The sequence below is a fragment of the Ambystoma mexicanum genome, chromosome 4p (assembly GCF_040938575.1).
Source record: "Ambystoma mexicanum isolate Mex_15411 chromosome 4p, UKY_AmexF1_1, whole genome shotgun sequence".
Classification (NCBI taxonomy): Eukaryota; Metazoa; Chordata; class Amphibia; order Caudata; family Ambystomatidae; genus Ambystoma; species Ambystoma mexicanum.
The window spans coordinates 1,217,032,183-1,217,054,228 of record NC_090927.1 but is presented as its reverse complement, the minus strand read 5'-3'; the positions used below and the strand labels follow the sequence as shown (position 1 = coordinate 1,217,054,228).

General features: G+C 47.3%; 1 protein-coding gene across 7 annotated transcripts in view; it reads right to left on the bottom strand.

Annotated features, from left to right (window-relative positions):
- SLC8A1 (solute carrier family 8 member A1) overlaps positions 1–22,046 on the bottom strand; it is a 1,145,942-nt gene that overhangs the window by 437,006 nt on the left and 686,890 nt on the right. The gene's annotated exons all lie outside the window — the stretch shown is intronic.

Sequence of the window (22,046 nt, the reverse complement as noted above, 5' to 3'; positions counted from 1 at the left end):
ATTTCAGGGTGTCATACACCTCGTAGTTGAAAGCTAACGATACTCGTCTCCGGAGCAACACGCTTGCCTTGGTACCAAGTGTACGTGCATCAACACAGGTCTGATCGCTCGGTCCGCGCTTAGAAACCTCTTGGTATTAAGCGCGTTATAAATAACCAATTATAATAATTATAACACTGTGTGAGGCCCTCTGCCTGTGTATGCTTTTCCTTACACCAGGAATAAGAGCCTTTGGTTGGTGAGAAACGCCATGACCACTTATGCTGGAGCAATGCTTTTCTGCTGATGGTGACGTACCTTCACGGCTCTTGCCATGCGCTCTTGTTTGCCTTGAATCGACAGGGAAGCCATGGCCCACTAGGGGCATTACGCGACTTCTGATCAGCGGGTGCGTCGCTGTCACAGATCTTCCACCGAGACGTCACAGAATCGAAGTCGCACCAACCCACCCGCGGCCTCCACCATATAATGATCAGTCTACAGACCAGCGGCAAGCCACAGCGTGACATTTGCCCCACCTGAAGCTTCTGGGGCAGGAATCCATGCTCCACCCATGTGGTGCAAAAACAGAGAAAAGTGCATGATTCGGAACTGATGTTGAACCTACCATCCTAGGACTATAACCTAGTAACATGTCCCTGGTGAGGCCTTATTCAACAGAGCCTTGTCCATCTTGCATTGTAAGGCTGCAGCAACACCCGTGTGTGTGCACGGATTTCGCTTCTGGTTGCCCCAGTGCAGTGCTGCATGGATGATATTAAAGTCGAGCAGATACCCCCGTCAATAAACAAATTCTGTGCTTGACCAGCATTCTATGTCAATAACACTTCAGCTAAGGTATCAGTATTATTACCGCTGTTTCTTCAAGTCATCAATGCAGATCAGGCTGCGCCCCACCCCTCCCCCTTCCATTCTGCACTTTAGGAGCAACATGAAAATCCCTCTCGTGAAAGGACCTCTTACAAATCGCTGGTCACTACGCTCCACCCTACTCATCTACTCCCCCTGTGGATCTTTCCTCTTTCCACTGGTCCGCCACCCATCCACGAAACCTCTGCTATTCCTGCACCCTGCCTGCAACTCCTCCCACACCCTGTGAGTCGCCTGCAACCCCTCCCACACCCTCTGAGTCGCCTGCAACCCCTCCCACACCCTCTGAGTCTCCTAAGTCAATCATCCTGTGGCTTCGCAGCTAGATTTGCGCTTTATACATCCAATACCTTCGTGCATAATTGAATAAGTGATGCCCACTGCATGCTAATATGCACAGTATTGTAGAGTGTGTCACTGCAGTTGCCGAGAGGGCATGCTATTTCGTGTTCCTTTCTGCATCAGCGTTGCCACAGACTGAAAGCGAAACCTAAACTACACCTGTATGTGAGCCAGCACTCATTGAAACCTTAGCAGGAGATCTTGAACTTGTTTGCTAGATATGCGCCTCGTCATCTCCTACTTTTCGTGTGGGAGCTACAATCTCAGAATGAGCCCATTGTGGTCAGTGAGGGGGGCGGGGGGTGCGGTTAGCCTGTGAGCGCATGGGCTTTCTGTCATATTCATGAGTAAGGCCCCATGAAAAGTGCGGAACACCCGCAAAACAGCACGCAGGAAGTTAAGCTATGCCGGAGAATGTGTTATTAAAGAAAGGTCGCCAACCACAATTGATATTCTGTAATATGAACAGCCCCACAAAATTAGTCAGACAGACAAATGTGTGCTCCCTGCACACATTAACCCCAGTGTGCATGCCTTTGTGTTGCAACATCGCTGACCCTAAAGCAATTGTGCAGTTTGCACATGCACAATATGCATTTGTACTGCCACATTAGTACGGGAAGGAGGGCGTGGTGAGCCAAGATGTGAATACACATCTCGCACAGGGCGCTGGCAGACCTGGCGCGGCACTGGCACCGCTAGCATAATGGCAAAAACAAGCACATATAGAAGATACTGACTGACTGAGGCCTGTACCCGAGCTACTTATAGCAAGACACCACCCATGCAGCATGGCCAGTTTTGGGAGATAGTCTAGGTATGCTGGTCAATATTTTGACCTTCAAATCACACCTGGGGCCAGAGTACAGAAAGTTTGCACTGGTGCGAGTGCAATTTCTGCACAGTATTGGTAATAGTGCAAAGTGTGTACTAGTGCACAAAATATTTAGGCCGTAGTGGAAAACCTTTGCTCTATTACAATTGCAATTCATAAGGCTAATGCAAAGTTTGCCCTGGCGAAAAAACGCATTGAAAGCATATGTACCATGAACAATTGCACTTGTAATGGTGTGAAGGTTTGCTAATGAGGGCCTCGTGTTTTTGGCACAAGGCAAACTCTACCCGACTGCAAATACCATGCAACATTGCACTTGCGCCAGTGCAATGTTCCTGCAACCTGTGTGGCCCCTGATTGGTTTCATCCATTGTCTCGGGAGGATAGCTCAAGGGCAACAGGCTCGCCCTGGAGGCAAGACGACACGGAGCACCACAGGTTCAATCCCTGGGTCCGCTCTTAGAAACCTCTGGGTATTAAGCGTGTTATAAATAACCCATCACATCATAAAGCTAGGGGCCGGATAATGATGCGTTTGGCGCTAGGGCAAGTCAATGGAAAACCATTTGGACTGTAACTGGGCTGTTTTTCGAGGCAGAACGGCAGTTGGGCGCATGTGTGGGAACCCAGTTCCACAGCAGCAATTCAACTTTGCCAGCACAGATATGTACAGAAGCTAGCAGCCGGCGGTTGGTTTAGTAGACAGAGCAGTGTAAAAGGACTGTGCTACTCAAGGGAATTTATTAATTCCTTGGTGGCGTCTCAAAACGTCTGCGCACCTAGGACTACACTCCATGAAGGGTATTATAAACTGGCCTGTTCTACAAGAACTCGCGGGAGGAAGTTTCCTATAAACCACTGGAAGGAAATGTTCTCCATTACCACAGGGAGAAAGAAGGCAGCGGTAACGCAACACCGGGCGCGCGCCACCAGACGCCGTTAGACTCACACGCAGGAGGGAGAACTTTAAAGGAGCACATGTGGAATAAACCTCCTATGGAAACTGGCACTATTTATAGCCCGTGGGGCAGCTACCCCCCACAAGCGGTGGGCGTGAGCAGCACTCTGGAATGCGAAATGGAAAAGTTTGCGAGATATCATTTCTCCTTCTGGGCCTCCACATCCGATGCCAGTTTCAGGGAACCAGCCAGTTTCCCTCGCCTGTAGACTAAACCAACGTATTTTCATTGGCCCTGGGATTGCTTTTTCTATATAAATATTTTTTATGGACTTGCCTATGCATTAGTCTTTAAAAGGACCGAACAGACACACGCAGGAGGTAGAGGTCTAGAACTGATAAGGTCCCTCCTTTGCTGGATGCTTGGTTGAGCTCGCAATTTCCATGCGCATGAAGTGGACCATGGCGGCGCATTCGTGTTTGCGTATCGCTTGGCGGGAAGCGTGTGAGAAAGTACCACATACCTTGCCCTTGGGCGCAATGATACGTTGGTCAAATCACAGGTCAGTTGTCAGTTCATCGTCATCCAAAAAAGCTGCTTGTACCGGACGACGTCGTTCTGGTTTTCATCCATAACCGCTACCAGAAACAACACCTGGCGGCTGTTACGGCTCCTTAGACTTCGCTTACTCACCCATAGGTATGTTTTAGAAAACGTTCCCTTGCGTCGCACTCGTGTAGCTGCGCGGGAGCCGACTCTTTTCCATCAAAACGGAAGGCATTTGGTGACCTCCTCCATGGCCCTCACTGACAGTAAACTTCGGCGTATGTCGACGCGCAGTGGTCCCCTCTGCAACCCACCGACATTCACAACATACACCTTGGCAGCTGGGCCTGGACCTCGGGCATGAGTTTGGTGACTCTGCAACGGTCTGTAAGAGACCCCCTGTCTCTGCAGGCCGTGTCATTACATTGATGAGGAAACATTGTTTCGCCTGCATCCGCGGATTAAGAAGCTATGCACACAATGGGGAATGCACAGGGATGAGTGCATGGACCTCTGTGGTTTTGCACCGCCAACAGACACGTTGAACCCGCCCTGATTCACAGAACGGTGCAAAGTGTAGTTTTGTGGAGCAAAGTCAAATTGCACTGCAAAAGTACTCTTTTCAATATATCAAGGATTCTATTGTAGTGTTCTAATTAGACTAGGCTGAAAGCTCCTACACAACACTCTGGCAAGGGGAACGCGATGAACAATGACGTGAACCATGGCCTTTATACTCTTGTTAGGTATGCTCAGCCTTTCATCCTCCTGCGCTTGATACTTTCAGTATGACGAGTAGGTAATCATTGTGACACCAAAAATGAAAGCGCTTAGAAACTGGGCCATCGGTTATGAAGCACTCTATACATCTCCACATTATTATTGATACTAGTGCGATGAAAGCAAACAAGAGGAAAAAGCAAGAGTTAAAATATTGCTGTGAGGGAAGCAACATTAAAAGGGGAGGGGAGCCTTGCAAACACACTCTGAAAATGCGCATTATACGTAGATACCCCGGAAAGGACTGTATGTCCTTCCTTGCCCGTGTTTGATACAAAGCATTTCAAAACAGTAGTTATTTCTTGAAAGACGCAATGCAAGATCTGGTGGCAATGCCCCATAGGGTGGGCAGTGCCCTCCGGCATTGTCCTGCAAGACCGAGGTAACCACTCGAGCAAAGGCAGGGTTATTACTGAGGTAAGTGGCCGTCAAAATGGCAGAGGTTGCGCTACACAAGACCACCTTAATTTTCATTAAATTTCACTTATTTAATATACAGGAGTTTACGCGAGCAAACGAAGCGCAGGGGGCCGGTGGTAGTCGGGGGGGCAGGGTGGTGGGTCCAATCTTTGCAACGGTTGTCAATTTGCAACACGGCCATCCACTAGTAGATACAGTCCCCCCAATCCAAGAAACCTGATTGGGCAATGAAAATGGCGTATTTGTTAATTGCAGATATTTTCCGCTTCTCCAATTGGTTGAAGCATTGCTTTGTATTTATTTACCAACAAAATCAGCATCAAGGTGTGGGGGCTGATTGCATGGTAGCGTCTTTCTAGTATCACTCATATAAACGAGGTTAAAAAGCACAAACGAATCCAAAAAATAATACATCAACACATTTTTCAGAGAGAAGGCAGGAGAGAGGGCGAGCGAAGGCGAGAGAGAGAGAGTGAGAGAAACAGAGGAACATGAAGTCCAAAGGAGAGAATCATTGGGAAAAACAACTATACATCAAATTACACGTCAACATTCTCCTATGAGCTAGATTGATCGGGTATGGTGTACATTGGGCACGCCCACACCCCGGGGGACCATGTACTATCGGCCTATACAAAGGCAACATTACAGCAGCCTTGTTGCTTCCTCTTAGGACTTATCAGTTGGTTTTCTGCTGATTTTGAGACCACTATTGCCTTCGGAATGTTTGAATACCACATCAGGCTGTGTGCTGTTAACACTCAGATCACGTGCAAGCCCGTGCCGACTCAGGAGTTGAAAACACGCATTCCCAAAATGGCCGTTCCATTGAACAATGTACCTGCTCTTCCCTGGTGTGGCCCATGTTATCGGCAGCTTTAACAGGGAAGCTGGTTCACTGGTTAATCCACCTTCTAGAGGACACACAATTAGACTTCACCCCTTCTGGTTTCAATGAAAGAAAACCCCTATGTTGGGTAATAATAATGCCTCATGAATGTTAGACAGTTATCTTCTGACATGGCACTGACTGTAAGGCGAGACCTCAAGCTGCAAGGCTAATAATAAGCCAATTAGCAATGGTGCATAATGTTGATGCTAACCTCCTGGTACGTTCCTGCGCTGAGGCCTTCGAATGAACCCACCCGATGCCCAGCTGTGGCCCTGTAACAGACAGCTGACCTAATGTGATCCTACATTCAATCTTCACTGAGCCTACTACTCGTAATGGAACCACACTCTGGAGTAATGTGACTGTCAAGAGAGTTCGCCTGCTATCAGGGGCTTGCTTCTGATCGCCAAGCGCCTGCCTGCCCTGGAAGGAGGGAGCCCCCCGCAAATTACCTCCCGCGCTCTGGCCGTCTTGAAAGTTCACCCTACACAAAGCTTGGTAATGGAAGTCAAGACACCCCCCCCCACGCCTACTCACCATTGATTTCATGTCTTGATGCCTACAGCGGACTCCTCCGCAGCAGCGCGTGCCCGCGTTAAGCCGCACTCGCTGCTCGGGCGGAAGGAGCTGTTATTGTTAAACCATTCTTTGTCTAATTTCATTAAAAATGCATTCATTACACCAGTGTCTCTCTTGAGTGAGTGAGGTCATTTCTATAGTGCTGATCAAGGACTGAACTATCTCTTGGCACTGGCTCTTACCTCCTAAATGGCTTATTCAATGGATCATATGATGTCACAGAACACGTTTTTAGTAATTGAGGCTTTATTTGTCTTGTCATCTGTGATATGAATGGAAGTGAACTGGATCACAAACTCGCAAGCACCACGAACGTGCCCTCGTACCATGCATATAAAAGTAAATTAATACCATCATATACACAACTGAGCCAGGTGAGAGGGTTGCGTGAGGCACTATGATTTAATTTGCTACAAAAATACCACTGCACATTCCTTCTATTTTATGAGATGATATGCCAGCATTATGGCCCCATCTTGCAACACAAGTGCACTGCCCCCCAGGCTGAGACGGCTGGAGCGCAGTCTGCGCACTTTAGAGAATCGATAAATGATGGAGGCCCGATTTGAACGTCTACTTCATTGTCTAGTATGGAAAGTAGTCCACTCTGCACAGCCTCACAGGAACAGGAAAGGGGCTAGGTATGAGTAGCAAGAGGACAGGAGCACGTGTCACTCCCCGAATCACTCCTTTGAGCCCTCTATTGCCTAGAACGCTGGATTCAGAGTTATTTTACCGCGGATGAAATGTTCGAAGGAGAAACGACCGAAGATTATTTGTTCGAAATAATCTTCGGTCGTTTCTCCCCTGAACATTGCCGATGTGCCCAAACCCTGACAACACACCCCTGCCAACACACAGCCCCCACCACCTCCTTACTTACCTTCAATTCCATCTCGCTGGTCCCTGCGACGCCAGTTCCCTTTCACTTCTGTGATGGGGAACCGGCGCCGCAGGGTCCTTTCTTTTTTTCTTTTCGGATCAGCGGCGGGGGGACACCCCCGCAGCCTTTTTTGTTTTTGGGACTGCGGTACAGCAGCGGGGGACACCCCTGCAGCCCTAAACCGAATCCAAATGACCTACCCAACCAAAAGTGGACCTTTTAGAAGGTCGAACATTTGGTGGTACCTTCTTTCGGACTTTTGGTTGGTTAGGCCATTTGGATTTGGTAATTTTTGCAGAATCCGAATGCTAGTGGCCTGCACCGTGCACTGCTCGCATTGGCTCATGCGTAATTGGCTGCACTTGTTTCAGAACAATGATGATCTCTTTCCCAGCAAGATGTTGTATGGGGTGGATAACCATGATGGCGAGGGGCTGGGGGGAGGGGCACATTCTTCCACTGATGTGTAGCACCGGGGTGGGTGCTTAGTGGCATGCTGATCATTGGGCGCTCCATGTGCTCTTAGAGCTGAGTGCTGTACTGTGTGGATGACCATGATGAGGCTGTGGGGTGGGGCGGATGGAAAGATTCCCATTCTCTGAGTAATACGTAGCAGGAGGGTGGTTGCTGGGTGTCTTGGCTGGTTGCTGAGTGGCTTGCTGATCGTTGGGTGCTCTATGTGCTCTTGGAGCTGAGTGTTGTATGGTGTGGATGACCATGATGAGGCTGAGGGGTGGGGGTGGGTGGAGAGGTTGCCATTCTCTGAGTAATACGTACCAGGAGGGTGGTCGCTAGGGTGGTCGCTGAGTGTCTTGGGTGGTTGCTGAGTGTCTTGGCTGGTTGCTGAGTGGCTTGCTGATCGTTGGGTGCTCTATGTGCTCTTGGAGCTGAGTGTTGTATGGTGTGGATGACCATGATGAGGCTGAGGGGTGGTGGTGGGTGGAGAGGTTGCCATTCTCTGAGTAATACGTACCAGGAGGGTGGTCGCTGAGTGTCTTGGGTGGTTGCTGAGTGTCTTGGGTGGTTGCTGAGTGTCTTGCTGATCTTTTGGTGCCCCACGTGCTCTTGGAGCTGAGTGTTGTCTGGTCTGTCTGATTTATCCTGTGCTCCTGCACTGCCAGTAGGAACACCGTAAGTTGAATTGGTGTGGAAGCGTCAGGTATCCTGTGATTTTCCGAGGGTCAGACGATTGGAGATGGAAGAGATTTGAATGGAAGCACTCTAAAGGGAAGCTAACAGCAGAAGCCGAGGTTCTTCTGCCACACGGACTTTGCAGAACAGGGAATGCCCGGAAGCAGAGGTGCTATTGGAATGGCAAGTTGAGGGCACCTGTCGGCCGCATCTGGTGCTTTGGAGGCCTTCAGACAAAGCTGTGTGTGTGTGAAGCAGCATGAGTGTTGTCGAGCCACGGCACTGCTGCACCTGCAGTGTGGAGCAGAGGTGGCCTGGTCACTAGGCTAGCGGTGTAGCCGGAGTCTGGTAGCATTGCTTTCCATGCATGACTTTACACACAATTCTATGAAGCCAAACCAGGCAGAGGATTATTCCGTCATGGAGGTAGTGGAGGAGCCATTGGACGAATAAGCGCTCGAGCCATGAAGATGAGCATTACCCGGCAGCCATGACATTAGAAGCCTCGTGCGAGCGCATGAGGTCTCAGGCAGCATGGCACCTGTACCAGTCGCATGGGGATGCCCACACTAGGAAGCATAGCTGCTGCCCCTGCAGCATCTCCTCACTTAAATGCTGGCTCAGACGCAAGGCAGGATGACCCAGGAGAGCCCCAGACGTGCTACTGATCACCGTCTTTCTGTAGCACCGAACCCCACGAGTGGCGTTGAGCCCGCCCCAAGGTTTTACGCTACAGAATTCACAAAGACTGGTCTCGGTCCCTCCTATGGTATAGTCTGCCTCATCGCCTTAACACTCTTGTCCGAATCCAGTCATCATGACCGGATCGCAAAGAGCGCCGTGAGGCTACTTACTTGTCAAGCGACGCATTGAGACCCAGCTTTGCTTTTGAAGAATCGCTCCCAAGGGGGCCTCTTGTCACGAAAAGGAATCAATTTCAATAATTACTTATCGATCAGAGGAAGGATCGGCACCGTCGCCGGTGTCCTGTTCAATGATCTGCCCTTTGCGGTTCATAAGATCCCGCAGCTCCACCTAAACCTCTCACGCAATGACAGTTCCCCATGAAAAGGAACAGAGATAGAAAGGGTCATTGGGAGTTTATTGGCCTGCAGTGCATTGTGGGAGGGTGCAGGGCCCGTGCAGGGATTTATGCCGGCTGGAATAAACTGACATCAATGTGGACATGTTAGATGGTTTAAGGACTAGAACGACATCCTGTTGACCCCTCTGGTGGGAACACGCTAGGCAGTGGATACATAATGGCCTTACTACAACACCGGCAAGGCTGGTACACAATATGAAAGTGACACCATACAGCCACCGGGCATGCCTCAACATGATTTTGCTGGAGTAGGTTTAACTGCAATTGTGAAAATGTGCCACCCAAAAAAGTCTGCATTGGAAAATAAACATTGGCTCATCTTATGTGCAGATTTGTGCTCAGATTTTGTTGTAATCATTTTGTTTTATTATTTGCACCTGGGCGCATGACACTTATATGAAGGGGTGTTGCTAGGTCTGGAAAAGATCAGGGGCTAAGCTAATGTCGGGACTGGTGGGACTGGGGGCTAGCTAGCCTTTTGGTTGTAGCATCTGAGCTTCTATCCAGGGCTACAAAAACCAAAGACCCAGGGCTATAGCCCCCTCAGCCCCTCCTAGAAACGCCTCTGAATAAATGGCTATGCAAATCTGCAAGAATGATTGGAGGAGACACAGTTCATAACACCATTTCCAGAAGGTTTCCTCCAAGGTCTTCCTACCATCGAGCAGATATTTATCACAATATATTTGATTAGCAAATATGCCGGCAAGAAGGCCCGTTGTACATGCTTTTAATAGACACTTTTTCTGGGCGATGCTTGATCCATTCAGACTCTGGGACAAGCTGGACCAAACAACCATAAACCCACACATAATGCGTATTATGAAGGAGGTGCATACCGATACTAGCCCACAATACGCATAGGGGAGGTAGGGGGAGCGTGCAAGGAAGTGTTGGCAATATCTAGCTGCTGGGAAACACTGCTGACTTTTTTGCTCCCCCCTTTTGTTCCACATATACATTTAGGATAGGGCATCTGGTCTGTTAGACTCCACCCCAAATGTTCAATAGATCCCAAGCAGGAGAACCCTTCTCCTCCTGGCCACAGATGATTCCGTCATGTTGGCCTGTACGCCAATGCTCTCGAGAAGACGGTGGATACAATGGAGAAAGACTGCCGCAGAAATGACATCAGATTCAATGAAAGACCAATGAATGCGACGTGATGGGAACCCAAGAACATACAACCCACAAGGAAGAAAATCTTCCTTAATGGGAAACTCACAAGAAAGGTGCTTTCTCATACATAGCTGGAGCTCACCTTCTGAAGCCTACTGGGCCGGACAGACCGGGTCAAGCCAGAAAACACAAAGGATAGGAAGAGCCTTACAAGAGTGATAATTGTTTTTATATAATGCACTTAATACCGGAGAGGTCTCTCTGCGCGGACCCGGAATGCAAACCTATGTTACTCGGCGTAGTCTTGCTTCCAAGACAAGCGCGTTGCCACTGAGCTATACTACCCATGCAAGACTTGCAGATGAGTATGGATCCAGCATGACATGATCCATCCCAGACATCTGCTACACAAACGATAATATCACTCTGTATTATGGGACTGTAATCTGGGGATCTCAAGGCAAAAACCGATCAACTAGTCACCGCCCACAGAAGATTCTAGAAGCATGCCCTGCAATGTCCATGGGTGACCAAGATCATCCTCGGAGGAAAAAAACTGCAGGATCCTGCAGGAGGAAAAGCCCTGCAAGAAAGGTGTCATTCTCTGCGCTCTCAAATGAAGCCCACTTGACACCCAACCCATTGAACAGGTGAATGGTACCATCTGACAGGCATGGCTGAGGAAAACACTCTTGTGTGTGCCCTTTCTAACACATTTAGGCCTCAGCGGAAAGGCAGGGCATGGTTTAACCTTTCTGAAAACATTATCTAGAATAAAAACAATCTAAAGTAATTGAAGATGACTTTTATTCGTGTAAGCTTCTGTCCAAAACAAGATACAATAGTCCTATTGCCGCAATCTGTAGGTTTTGAGGCGCAGGACCACCTGGGTGCACCTGCTCTCCGGGATGGCGCCTGGTAAGGCAGTGGTGCTGGGCAATGCTCCAGACTGTCAGCTGAGGAACATCCCATATTCTGCCTCACACAGCTTCTGGCTCTACTGACAGAGCAGAATGGCGGGATGCTGTGGGGGCAGGGAACTGGGAGTCAAACCGTCCATGGCGCTAATCCAAATCCTCTGCATTCTGCAGAACGTGGTTCTTTCAGTAACGCCGGTAATTAGCGCTGTTCTCAATGCAGATTTTATCGCCACCTCTTCTGCTTGCGTTCACCTTTACAAACGCTGCCCGCGAGCATTGACGAGATTGGGAGCATAGGACGCAGTCACGCAACTCTGTGTGTGTGTGTGTGTGTGTGTGTGTCGATTGTGTCAGTGCATATGAAGACCAAGCTCTAGGCATTCCCAGTGGAGATAATAGTATACCATGAATTGCCCAAAAAGTAAGAGCATAAAGTCTGATGTGATGTTTCCTGCATGTACTAATTTGAATTTTGCATTTGCATTAATTAATTGGATATTGGATGCCATTTCGAACAGAAATAACATACCAAGATACCATTAGCGGATATGAAGGAAATTTCTGGGCTGGGTGACTTAAAATGGAGGGGAGTCGGGTAATGCAACATAGACCTGGGACATGAACAGGTTGAAAAACAGCTATAATATCGACTCAGGACGAGTGCAGCTGGTATGTACCTGTAAGCTGGTCTGATAGCACAGTGAGTAGAGTGCTCCCTTTGACATCTGTGAAGAGTCTGCTGATGCAGGTTCGAATCCTGGCTGCGCCAAACGCAGCCTTTCATCCTCTGAGGTTGATAAATGAGCCCCACACACGGTGGGTAATAAATAACAAGCAGCAGCTCAGATGCCTGAGGCTTTGTAACACTATTTAAATGCTAAACTGACCTTTATTATAAAAAAGGTCAGAGAGGAGAGTGGGACAGGGTCAGCTTGGGAACAATGGGGTTGGGCCCCTTTGCCTGCCTGTATAAGGAGCTTCACCCCGGTTTTCAACTGTTCGGGTAATACATATCATTGACCCACTGATTAATCTTGACTGCACAGTTGCAAAGAGTCCTCCTGGTTGCTCCATGTACCTCTTGGGGAGATGCTCCGCTAATCAGTGGTTGCCACTGGCACGTACAAATGGCCATCTAACGGCGTTGCTGCCAGTTGCTGCTGTTGCAGGAGAACCACTGTAGAAGTGTGCACTCAAATCCCGTGCTTACTGACAAAACACTGATCAAGAACTGGTGAATGACAACATGGAGACCCGAGAGGCCGAGCAGGACCCCGATGCACCAGTCACTGTGGTTTGCGATTTTTGGGCAGTTATCGACAATGTGACCGCTTGCTGCCTCTGCGTTTCGTTATGATCTGAATCAGGACTGGCAGTAGTGTAAGAGGCAGTTGCTCCTTAGCTCTTGAAGTTCATGGCAACTCATTTCCCAATAATGCTTCCAGTGATTGTTAGATAGGCCATAGGCCAGTAGTTGGAGGTGTCCTTGGTGCACAGGGTGTGTTTATTTAGTATCAGTAGCCTGTGGCATGGTTGGAGTGCAGCGACACACCTTACACAAGGGAGTGAAGAGATGAGCAAGTGCTTCCTCAAAGAGGGATTTCAGAATAGTGTTTCAGAAGTTTTAATCTTTGGAGGGTGACATTGAGGGTGGCATGGGTGTTAGCAAGGTGTGAGAACGAGAGCATCTTGAAAGTGGTGCTAATGGGCGTGTCATGAGATAAACGAGCTGGCGGGGTTGGGGCTTGTGTGGTGCTATGATGCAGTGTCTTGTCGTCAGTGGAGAATTGATTGATTGATGGCATTACATTTGTTGATCAAGTGACGCATCAGACATCTGGAAGTCTATTTGATCTAGCCGTTCAGCTGCAGGCATTAGGGGGCGTGACATTGTGCATACCACATTTTCAGTGTGTTTAAAATAAACACTCTGAGCAGCTTGTCAGTTTCCACTATCAAAGACCAGAGGCTGGTTGGGACACAGTGCAAAGACCGTACACAAAATACTCACTATTGAAATGCGGAATGTTTCAAATGTTTATGAACATGTGGACAAGGGGAAGGGCGCTCAGCCAATCAAGTCGCTGGAAGCGCGGGAGAGAATACACTGTAAACCCCCCTCTCCTTCCAGCCACTCGAGGCTCTTCACCGGGTGCTGGCATGTTTTTTTTGTTATGTGGGGATTCAACAGGGAGTCTCTCCCCGTTCCCTCTGCGCCTCCCCACCCTCACTCTTACTGCCCAAAACAAAACATACCCTCTCACCACTCCTTCCGTCCCCACTTACCTGCTGCACTGGAGCTTCGTCCTCCTGTCCCGGCGCTCCTCCCTCCCGCAGCCAACACCATAGAAATGGAAAAGGTGACTTAGCTCCTTTTCCCATGGCAGCAGCCATATTATTATTTTTTTTCTTTTACTGGAGATTGGCATTGCACAATACGCACAATCTCTCGGGAAATAAATAAACCATTCACACCCCAGTGTGTGAATGACTATCACCCCCTTGTCGGGGCAGACATGGCCGGTGACAGCCCACAGCCCTCACAGAGGTCCGAGCTTAGCATGGGCCTATCTAAACTTGGGGTGGCGGGCCATTACCGGCCATGTCTGCCCCGCCAACGTGGGGGTGATTGCCATAATATACTGTTTCACTGCATTAGTTCTACCCATTAATATACAGTGCTTACCCCACACATATGTGGACCTGCACCGTATACCCCAATAGGCCCACAGTATCCTCAGAGCAGACAGCATCATCTATAACAAAGATTCGATCACATCTATATTTGTGAAGGAGGATAGCACAGGGGCAACGCGAGCAACAGAGATTCGAATCCTGGCTCTGCGCTTAGAAACCGAACTCAGGTATGGTATAAGCTGCATTATAAAAAAAACAATAAAATAAAATAAGGCCTCCACGACTAAAGGTCCTCCCTACCTGATAGACATACTTTCCCCCTGCAGAGGCCAGTGCTACATTAGAAGTTTGCAGATTTCCAGGTTAGAAATAAAATGCTGTAGAATAGAAAAACCCTTGGATCCAAGCCTGCTGAAGCGTTGCCCCAAAACGCTGGAAAAACCTGCACCTTAATATAATACTGCCGACCATGCTCATCCAATTCCACAACAAAGATTTCGCTCATTAAAGAGCACCTAAGCAATACAGAGTACCCTTTCCTGGACAGGCCCAGTTGTTGACCCATCTTCTCTGATCGCCCCCAACATCTCCTCTCCCGTGTCCCTTTGTCTATGCATGTTCCTGGACCACCCCCCTCCTTTGTGCAGCGCTCCTTTGCTCTACAGATGGGTTTGCACTTTATAAAACTCCTATTAGATATATGTTCATACCCATGATCAGTCCCTGTTTGCCTATTATTTGCAAAAAAAGCAAGGTTGTTTCTCAAGTTGCAGATAGCCAAGAGTAAGGCAAGAACCTATTCCACTAGTGCTCAACTCTGGTCGTCGGCCTAAGAACATTCCACTAGTGCTCAACTCTGGCCGTCGGGCCTAAGAACATTCCACTAGTGCTCAACTCTGGTCGTCGGGCCTAAGAACATTCCACTAGTGCTCAACTCTGGTCGTCGGGCCTAAGAACATTCCACTAGTGCTCAACTCTGGTCATCGGGCCTAAGAACATTCCACTAGTGCTCAACTCTGGTCGTCGGGCCTAAGAACATAACATTTTTGGGATAAACACTGACTATGTGAAAGATCTCCCATTTGCTTCTGTTGGATACAACATTATCTCATGAACATTGACTGTTGCTTACACCGAAAATGTGACATGGGTGTGACCCTGTAGATGGAAGGTATGTACCCCTAGCCTAGTCTTTTCTGTATTTTCTCAATGGACTTGGTTCCGCACAGTAGTTTTAACAAGATGGGGAGTTGTGGATGCCTGGTCTTCACTGATGGCAACTGTGTCTTCAGCTTTTGGTAAATCCTTTTTGCGACTTGGTTGCGCACAGTAGTTCAACGAAGCCAGAAAGAGGCACCTGGCCCTTTAAGTGCCGTATGCCTCTTCTTCTGCGCATATTGCTCTGAAGGCTGCACTCTGTTGCACCCCAGAGCTTTTCTAGCTGCACTTTGCATTTCTTTTATATGCCAAAAATCCCTGTGTTTCTGTATTGATCCCACCGGTGAGGAAACAATGAGTCCACGCCGCTTAAGCGAACATGCTGACATTTGCTGGCAAGAGAAGAAAAGCCCTCTCCCGGCGCTGCCATTTGAGCACTTTGCGACACCTCTGGTCTTCTGGAAGCTAATGGTGACTAATCCTTATTTTGATGTTTTTTTTCTAATATGTAATTACTGCCTGCATTTGTTTTTCAATGTAACTCTTTGTGAAGCGGCCGACAGGAGCATCATTTCAAGGCATTCGAAGCTTCTGTGCAAAGGCATCTAGCAGCGCGCCCTTATGAACATTGATTTTCTTTTCAATGAGAATGGTTGCAAGTCCTGATTTTGAACAGCAAGATAAAAAAGAAAGCAAATGACTCCATGTTAAACATTACATTATCTTTTAAAATTGCATTGCACATTTGGAAAGGTGTAAAGGTCACATTTACCCAGCTTTAGGCATGGCAACCTTTGCCTGTGCCTCCACGTCGCTTATGGCATACAGGGTTTCAGGCCATTTGAATTGCAGATGGTCAGCGAAGGGTCTCAAATGAAATGAGGTATGTTTCTATGCTCCTGAGATTACCAGAGAACTTTGCATCGAAACGTTTTTCCATCATTTACAATGAAAAAAAGTCCATCGAATGCATTAAAAAAAAAATATATGGGTGTTCCCCCAACCTCACGTTTTGAGCCCTTAAAAACCCACCCCAAACAAAACTAGCCCTTTACCCTCCAAAAATATGCATTCGATTGACTTTTTTTGTTGCAAAAAATTAGATGGAAAAAGTTTCGATGGAACTTTTTCCGATGGAAAGACTGCATGACCAGAGACAGACCTCGCGAATGCTCGCTTAGGAGCTGAAAGATGGGATACCAATATTCCGCAGTTGGAGGCGTAATCCGATGAATAATATATTATCAACAGGCTTTTATAGTTCACCGATTGCTTAATTCCTCCCACTGCCATAGTACACCTTATCATCATCCAAGGGAACGGTACAGTATTTATTAGACCTCGGAAGGTTTCAAACTTGCCAAGTGTAAGGTTGCCCCAAATCAGAGATGAGGCCTTAATCTGTGAGGGGGGGGGGGAGAGGGTTTGTAGTAGAAAGAGATGATATTGGAAATGATTTGGAGATCATTTTCATCCGGGATCTATGAGTTAGGCCGACGCAATGCAATAGAATGCAACACGGTTCTGCCGGTCGATTGTTGCGCTAGTTGCAAGGTCAAATTTCAAAGAATGAAAGTGAGGGCCGATTCAGTGATGTCTACCGACAGTTCAAAGTTTTTTAATATTTATTTCATAATCACAGGAATTTAAATGAAAGGCCCTGATGACTAGGTTTCACATTTTCCCCTTTCTAGACCTTGCACCATGGATTTTGAGGTTTGAGTGCCACAGAAGTATAATACTGAGGCCAAGCAGGACAGAACTGCAATAGGTGCATTTGAATGCAGTCTGTTTTCTTGGAGGAGCGCAGCGCAGCGCAACAAAGAGGCGAGGGCTTTAGCTGGGAGGCATTTCCCCAATGACCACACATTTGCAAGCATTCCCATCACAGCAATTGGATTCCATATATGTGCAAGCCTCAGAGAAATGCTGGGGGATCACAGACCATTAATAGCTTCATTGTGATGTCGTTTAAGTGTAAAGCTAGCAGCATCCTGGGTTACTTCAGCCCACACTGAGGAGCATTATGAATCGGGCATTTAAATGCGTTCACGGTGAACCGTGCAAAGAATTCCATGAATCAGGCACTTAGCTTCTGCCTATACCTGACTCCTCTCAATGCACTCCTGAACTAGGAGCAAATGAGTTAGTAAGAATTTAGGACGTGGCAGCAGTACAGATCATCGGTGACCTCCTGCTACTTAGAGTGCAAACTGTTTCCATTCCTTGAAACGTTGTGGATTTGAGAAGACAGAAAAGGAAATTAGAAAAATTGAGTGCAAATTCTGCTCCCCTAAGAAGATGATAATAAAATAGGTGTTGAAATCCTTAAAATCCTTAAAGACTTCCCACAGATTCCATATTCAAGAAGTTCAAATCCTATAATTACAAAACCGAATTCAATCCACCATAAGCCACCTGAGAAAACTTTTTTGAGAAAGTTAGGCAATGTTTAAGCAGCAGAAGTAATACAAATACATTCGTTTTTTGTTTTGGTCAGAACATTGAAAAGCTTCATGATGACACTGAGAGCAACTTTAAGAGTTCAGCCTTGCAAGCACACAACGGTTTGGCCCAATGAAACCAAGAAGCTGAAATGATGACCCTGTTCCTACAAATGTAATACCATCTTCATCCATCTCCTGACAAATGCTATATACATGCTTCGCTGGCTGGTTGGGGGTATTTTTCAGCAGTTTATAAACGTATCCAGATTCCTCTCCTTATGGAAAAAATTAAACGTGGATCCCTGTCCCCTGCTCAGTGTTCATCCCGTCATGGCTTTGATATTCCCCGGCATGTGCCTTAGAATCCATGTGGCCTGGTAAAGGATCTCTCCACTCAAGGTTTAGGTAGAGACTATCAATCTGTCTCCCAATCGCACTGTGGCACAATGCCAGCCTCAATCCAGGTGGTGGATGATGCCATGCTGGTTTTGGATGCGAGTGGCACTTGTCTGCTTGTCTTCCTCAAATTCTCTGCCGCTTTTGGCACTGTGGAACATGGGTCTACTACAGACGTTATCCTCATCCATGGATTTTGGGTGGGTGCCAGGTCTCGAAAGGGTGTTCATCTTTTTGGGAGGTCTGCTCACAATTTATTCAGATGCATCCCCCTTGCCCAGACTCCATTTCCATGTGGCACAGTGCTCCTCTGGCATCTCCGTCCACCAACACACACCCAATTAGAGAGAGCTGCACCGGCTGCCTGTTACATCCTGCACACAGTTCAAGATTCTCACTTTGGTGCACAAATGTGTGCATGTCTCTGCACCTCGCTACCTCTCGGAAAGACTGATCAAAAAAGGAACCTAGCAGAACTTTGAGGTCTTCGGGAATCGGGCTACTCACGTGCACTAAAGCAAGATGCACTCTGGGCAACGGAAAACCTTTTGTAACCATCGCCCCTAATCCATGGAATATCTTATCCTTTGCTCACCGGCAGGAAGCCAACTTCCTGCTTTATCGTAAACGCCTGAAGACTCTCTTGTTTACATATATTCTAGTAGCCTATGCCCCTCTTAGCTGTGTCTCGTGCTTTGTGTTCTGGCTTTTGTCTTTTTGTGCGTACTGATGCCTGCAGGCTTCGGTGCTATATAAATAAATAAATAAAAATGCAATGAAGTTGCCTGGATTCTCTTTCAACCTCATTGATTACATTTTGGATTTTTAGAATACGTTTACATTAGTTTGCATGGCCTTTGAGGTATTTGGCTTGGGCACGACAGCATATTTGGCCAATAAATGGTCTTAGTGGGTGGCTGCAGAGATACTTGCAGCAAAGACAGCAAAGCTTTTGTTTCAGTAGAATAACCCAGGGGCAACGTGCTCACCTTGGAAGCAAAACGACAGATATAGAGCACCACAGGTTCGAATCCTGGGTCTGCGCAAATTAACCTATCATATCAGGCGTCTAGATATTAAGAAATTCCCTCTTACTAAATTATCTAGGAAAGCTCTTTCAGCTTCAGGGCTGAGGAATTCTTTTCCTGCTTTGTTGGGAAAGCTTTAAAAAGTCTCTTAAATGCATTTTAAAAAAACTCGCCACTGCCGTTTAGAGTAAGGTTTTAGTGAACTTCAAAATAACTTAGACCCCATTTGCTAACGTCTTACCCATATACCCTACCCATAACCCCTAACCACTAATGAATAGGCTTCTGTCACTTGACCTCTTAAACGCTAACCCCAACCTCTTAATCACTAGCCTTAGCCCCTTGTGATTATCCACTTGCCCTTAACCCCCAATACATCTCCTGCCCTTTGCCACTTACCCTTAACCCTCATCCCTCAACCCCTTGATGTCTAGGCCCCAACCCTGATAATCTAAGCGTCTCCCCCAGCTCTTAATCCCTAACTCCTAAATCATCTCCACAAATCTTACCCCTCACCCTTTGTCCCAGTCACCTTCTCTCCTGAGCCCTACGTCATTATTCCGCCCCCAAATCCTTAACCTGTGATCGTTGCCTTAGTTGTTTACTCCTTACACTGCACAAGGACCACTGTGCAAGAGAAATGAGCACGATCACAAAGCGTGGCTGCTGCTGCACAATGACCGCTGTGGAAGTGAAATGAGCACGATCACAAAGCGTGTCTGCTGCTGCACAAGGACCGCTGTGGAAGTGAAATGAGCACGATCACAAAGCGTGGCTGCTGCTGCACAAGGACCGCTGTGGAAGTGAAATGAGCACGATCACAAAGCGTGGCTGCTGCTGCACAATGACCGCTGTGGAAGTGAAATGAGCACGATCACAGCGCGTGTCTGCTTCTGCCCGGACGAAAGAAGCGAGCTATGAAATGTGGTACAATGCCGTGGTGGGCATCGCAATAATGTACACGTTTGGCATTTAAATGATAATGATTTCTACAGTGCTTTTGCCAAAGCATTTGTTCACATGCAATTATTACCCAACCCAAGTTGGTATTGGGAAGGATGAAAGGCTGAGTGCCGGGATTCGAACCTGCGACCTGCAAATGAGCGCTCTTTACAAACGTACGCGATACATATTGTTGAGGTTCTCGTTTTGTTAAACATAGAAAATATTTCACTTGAAGGTTCAACGGGTGGAATTCGTCTGCATGCAGAACGGTCGGGGCTGCACAGGCTCAGCTCCAGAGCAGAATGGAACAAACATGCTTGTGAAATTTCACAAAAATGTCAACTTCTCTCTGCTGAGGGTATGGGCTGGTGTTGCCATGGAGACCACTCAAACACTCCCAAACAGAGAGAAGCAGGGGGGCGGGCAGAGATCTTAATGTGGAAAAGCACTTGACTGTGTGTTCGCGTGTTTCTTTTCAGCGGCCGCTTAGCGCAAGGGGGAGTGGAACGCTGCGCATATTTCCTCGATTAGAACCCCCAAAGCCTCAAACAAGCACGTTTTAAATATTTGCATATTTCAGACCAGGGAAATCACTTCTGGTTGAATGTCTGCTCCGTCAGAGCTGTGTGTGCTGGGAGGTCTGGAAGCTTCGCATGTGATCATGGAAAAGCGCTGTTTGCAGAGGTATCTGGCACAGGCACACAGCCCTGCAGATTTGGGCCCTGGTCTTCTTGTGATGGGGCCACACTGACTATTGGGGAGGGAATATCCAGAGGTTTCTAAGCGCGGATCCGGGGATCAAACCTGCGTTGCTTAGTGTCATCTTGCTGTTGCCCCTGAGCAATCTTTCTGAAACTCTCGGGCGTTCTTCTGCATGCAGTCGCCATTGCTCTTTCTGTCAACAACCAGTATTGCCATACACCTTGCAATGAAATTAAACCTCTTTGATGGCCAACGCTTGTAATGTTTGGGGGCGCAGAATTGTTCGTCTTCTAGTCACCTTGAATCTCTATTTCCAATATAAATATGGGAGCCCATTGACAAGCGTGCATCAGTGTGTGTGCGAATGATGGGGTGCAGGAGGAATATAGGAAGACTTGGAGTTGGGGAGCAATCACTACTGTATTTTAGCAAAGGGTTGAGAGATCAGGGACGTCATTTAGGGGTTACCAGAGGTCGCAAGTGCGACCTCTGAGGTCTCCCTTGCGACCTCTACAAAAAAACGAAAAAAAGGAAACTTTTTTTTTTTTTAATGCAAGCTCCTGTGCTGTGGCCAGCACCATGTGGCTCTTAACTTCTGGAGTGGCTGTCGTTCTAGTTCAGGCCACCTAAAAAAAAAAATAAGAACAAGAGTGCCACAAGTCTAACACTTTTAGCACTGACCCTAAATAAGAAAGAATAGGAATACCAAATAATGTGTCTTTCTGGAATTCTACACACTAATTGCTAGACTCATTAAAGGTTTATTTCAGGCGCACTTCAGGGGGTGAGTCAATGCTTTAGTCTGTTCTTAAACGCCTCAACTTAGCCTTTCATCCTTCTGAGGTCGATAAATGAGTACCAACACAGGTTGGGTGATATTGGGTGTATATTTTTTTCTTTATAAAGCACTTAAACGTAAGTGCTATATAATAACACATCATTATCATTTGGTCACGGACGTCTGCTTACAGTCACAGTAATTTGGTAATATGGGCCTATGCAAACTGATCTTAACTATGGCGATCCATTCTTGTATGAAATTTACATCACATTATAGTGATATCGTAACCATATTTCTCGTAGTGTACAATGCTATGTGATGCCACTTCCTGTTTTGTCAACGGGTGAAAGGTCGCGTTTCATCAATTTCCGCGATATCACTTCAGGGTGGGGTCAAATGACATCACTTCCTGTGATGTCATCAGGGGTCAAGGGTCGTGTGATGTCACTTTCGCTACCCCTGGCATTTTGGTGAAATGACGTCCCTGTGAGAGATTAATCTGATAGTGAAGTATGAGTAGACATATAGTACATAGTTGGAAGTTAACAATGTGTATATGCTGTGTACATCCCTTTTCCTGACACGGCATTGTCTCCATGGATCATCATGACAGGGGAGAGTGGGGGGACAG